Genomic DNA, 4490 nt, shown 5'->3' with positions numbered 1-4490 from the left:
CCATGGAAGGAGGGATTGTGAAAGTTTTAAAGGCGCTTTGACAAAGGAGCTTCCTTTCTTTAAAGATGGAAAAATTCACTTAAGTGAAACACGTAAGCTCTTGGGGACAAACTTTGGGAAAGGCAGGATGAAGAAACTAGTTGATGACATGGCTACTAGCCGTGCATCTCAATGGTTGAGGTAGCCGCCTATGGGTTGAAGGTGGATACTATTAAGGAAAAAGGATTCGTCAAAGTTAGAGAAGAGGAATTTAATGGTATTGGAGAGCTATGGCCATGCGCTATAGAGTCTGCTATGAAGGTTAAATTGACTACAGAGGTTTTACATGAAGATGGAGATTGCATTCGGCTTGAAACAGGTTGGAATGACCCTTTGGACTCTTTGTCAATGCATGCATACATTGCCAAATGTCAAGTAAATGAGGCCAATGTTGAAGAGAAACGTAGGCGTGAGAATGGGGATGAAGGGCCTTCAAAGTGGGTGACAAGGAGTGGAGGTAGAAATGACGCAGTGCCTCCTAGATCACCTTCCCCGCAACAGATGCATGTCCCCGAAGTGCCTATGCAAGAAGCCTCTAAAGAAAAGAAGAAAGAAGCAATGAAAGCTAAAGCAAAGGGTCCAGCCTACAAGCTCCAATCTGACACAGCGGCAATGATAGATCTCAAAAAGGTTTTGGAAGAGAGGATTTTGAACATCAAGGTGGAATTTACCTTGGGTGAAGTCCTTGGAATAGCAAAGAGGGAGTTCCATGAAGAGATAATTGATATCATCAAGAGTAAGCAGCAGTCTCTTACTGAATCTATCCATGTACAAGGTGAAGAAGAGACTTTAAATGCACATGGTGTACAGGTCTATGGCGAGCAAGGTGAAGAAACTATTGTTGGATGCTACAATTCTAGGGGAGAAGTAAAACACGTTCGCTTCTTGGATGATGAAGATGAAGTTGAGACCACTCATAAGAGTTACTACTTGAAGAGTCACTGGGCAAGAGCAACTACTGAGACTGTGGTAAAAGTGGGAGACTTAGAAGAGCCATACATTGTGTTGATAGATCATGGGTCAGAAATTAACCTCATGTCAAAAATTCTTTATCAAAAAGGAAAATGGTCAATTGATATAAATCATGGATGGATGATTCGTGCAACAAACAACTCATTAGGGGAGTTGTCCAAATGTTAAGGTGACTATAGGGGATGTGAAAGATGACCAGATTTTCTCAATGCAGGAGATGTCTACATACCCTCTTATCCTTGGGCAGCCATACATCACTGCTACTCACATGGAAACCAAGGTGATGGATGATGGGTTAGCTTATGCAAGAATAAGAAGCAGGGATGGAAAGCGTGCAGTACAGTTCCTTACTGTTTGTGTGGACCATGAAAGGAATCGTGAAAGTCTTAGAGAGAAACCCTTGCCAAAGACAAATAAAGAGTTCAAGGACTACAGGGATATGAGGGGTTTTGGCCATGTACCATTGTAGAGAAGGATTGCAATGGTACAAGAAGAGAAAATTTCTCGCATGATGTATATGCAAAGGAAAATTTTTCTATAGGTTTTGTAGGATTAACAACTTATGGATCTATTGCTTTTAGAAAGTGTGAGGACTTCAAGTGGGGTGAACGACAACATGTAAATAGTGTACAAAGAGGTTTGAACATGAATGGTTTGATAGAAGATGGTGAATGCATTGCAGGTGTGTTTGATGAGTGTTCGTTTGTGGATACTATGCAAGACTTGGAGTCTTTAGTGGATTGCAATTTGCGTATGGAAAGTGAGGTTGTGAAAGTTTGCTCAATAGAAATGTACAAAGTCATTGAGGATTTAAAAAATGCTCAAGGTGTTGATGTACGAGTGGAGACTAAGTATAAGTCTGTGGCAAAGAAAGTGAAACCAATGGCATTACCTCTATCAAAAGATTGCACAAATAAGATGGAGCAAGCTACTTTGCAACCTAGCCTTCGTGACCCAAGCAAGATTGGACACAAGCTCACAAAGGATTCTTTGAAGGAGTTAAAGGTTGGTTGCGAGGACAGCTTGACAAAAGCTGAAAAGATATGCTTTGAAGACATGCTTGCCAAACACGGGGAAGCTTTTGCATTTGAGCCGTACGAGATAGGTTGTATTGATCCATCCATTGTTGCTCCTATGGTGATCTTCACTATCCCTGATGTACCTTGGAACTTGAGGCCTATTCCTGTTCCAAAGGCTCATTTGCCAAAACTCATTGAGTTGCTTAATGAAAAGATCAAGATGGGTATTTTGGAGCCTTCTTGTGCTCCATATTCAAACAGGTGGTTCACAATTCCGAAGAAAAATGGTTCTTTACGCTTTATTCAGGATATGCAACCTGTAAATAAGGTGACAATAAAAAATGTGGGTATAGGGCCAATTGCCGGTGAGTTTGCAGAGGAATTTGCAAGAAGGACAATATATTCTATGGGAGATTTGTACTCAGGGTATGATCATTTCCAACTAGAAATGGAAAGCAGGGACCTGACTACCATGAGGACACCCTTGGATTTAGTAAGGATGTGCACCTTACCTCAGGGGGCAACTAATTCAGTTGTACATATGATGAATGGTATGAACAAAAGTCCTACGTGACTTCATACGGCAAATTATAATGTCTTTCCTTGATGATGTGTCGATCAAAGGATGTGATATAAGTGATAAAGATGTGGCTCTAGACTTGAGGGGGTGCCGAAAGTATGTGGCAAACCATATTGTGATAATATCTTGTCAAGGTCGGAAGAGGTGAAACTTACCTTGTCTGGACATAAATCAGTGTTTAGTGTGAGTGAAGTTCTTATTGTGGGACATATGTGCGAGCCATATGGCAGAAGGCCTTATCCTGCAAAGATTAATGTAATTCAAAGAATGAAAGAGAAATGTAAAAATGTCATTGACGTTCGAAGGTTCTTGGGTGCATGCGTGTTTTATGTTATCTGGATTCCGCATTATGCATATGTGGCAGAACCTTAGTATCAACTTTTGAGAAAGAACCAAAAGGTTCAATGGGAAGAAATGCATACCCATGCCATGAGAAAATGAAAGAAGTTGATGCTTATGTCTCCAACTTTGAGGAAAGAAAACTATGAATGTGGAAGATATGTAATTGTGACAGTCCCATACTAGCCCCACAGGAATTGGATGGGCGATTGGGCAAGATGATGATGATGGCAAGCGATATGTGGTGAGATTTGTAGCAAAAGTCCTAAGTGCTCGTCAACGCAACTATCCACATGTAAAAAGAGAGTTATGGGGAGTAGTCACAACTTTGAAATGTGAGAAAGAGTATCTAATAGGAACAAATGTAATAGTGGAGACTGATTGTCTACCCCTTCTTGGAATGATCACAAGTTGCTCAACTCCCGACATTGCTATGTTGAGATGGATTGCCTACATAAAGTCCTTGACTCCAGAAATTTAAGCATATTGCAGGGAAAGATAATCCAGATGCGGATATGCTTTCAAGAGCAAGGTATGAAAGTGAAGAAGACATGGTTGTTGAGGGCGATGATGTAGGCACACAGTTCTATAGTATCTCTCATGCTGAGGGTGATCATGTTTGTCTGTCAAATGCACTTGAGTCATTTACAGAAAATGAGATACATAGTGCTTGCACGAGAAGACTCAACCAATCAAGTTGAAGGTCGTGCTCTAAGAACAAAAAGCACAGAAGGGGTATGTAAGTTCCTCTTGGATGATGTAATTAGCCATTATGGTTGTGTTGGGAAAATAACAGCGGATAGGGGTGAGTTGGATGCTGACAAAGCAAGGGAGTTTTTCTCTAGGTTGGGCATTGAACTTGCTCTCACTGCTGCATATAATCGTGAGGGAAATGGTAAATCGAAGCGTCGGCATCCTCCTATTATTCAAGCTTTGGCTAAGGCATGCAAAGGTAAAATGGGAGAGTGGCCTATGTTATTGCCTTATGCTTTATGGTTTGATTGTACAACTCATAGCTCAGTTACTGGTTATATGTCTTTTGAGTTGATGTATGGTCAGAAACCTATAATGTCAATTGAGGATGTTATTCCCACATGGAATGTATTACCTTGGGAAGATGGAATGAGTAGGGGAGACCTTATTGCTTTGCGCATACAAGAATTAAAAAGAAGGCCTCAAGATATTGAGAATGCAGTAGCACGATTGAAAGATGCAAGGCTAAATAATAAAGACAGATTTGATAAGAGGCATATTCTTTAACCTAAACCTGTTGAGGAAGGTGATTGGGTGTTGGTGTATGACAGTAGTCTTGACAACCATCATTCAACAATAAGAAAGCTTTCAAAGAGATGTTTTGGTCCTTACGTGGTTCAACATGTACATGGGAATGCGACTTACACCTTGCATGAACTAGATGGGACAAAAATGAAGATTCCCATCGCAGGGAAAAGAATCAAGTTATTTAAAATAAGAGGTAATATAGATCCCTTTAACTCACAAGTCTCTCATGAGAATGTTATGGATGCGGATGAAGAACGAGA

The sequence above is a fragment of the Adiantum capillus-veneris genome, chromosome 5 (genome assembly GCF_014529385.1).
Source record: "Adiantum capillus-veneris isolate H3 chromosome 5, ASM1452938v2, whole genome shotgun sequence".
In the NCBI taxonomy this organism is placed as follows: Eukaryota; Viridiplantae; Streptophyta; class Polypodiopsida; order Polypodiales; family Pteridaceae; genus Adiantum; species Adiantum capillus-veneris.
The sequence above is the reverse complement of the archived record's forward strand: the minus strand, read 5'-3'. Positions refer to the sequence as shown.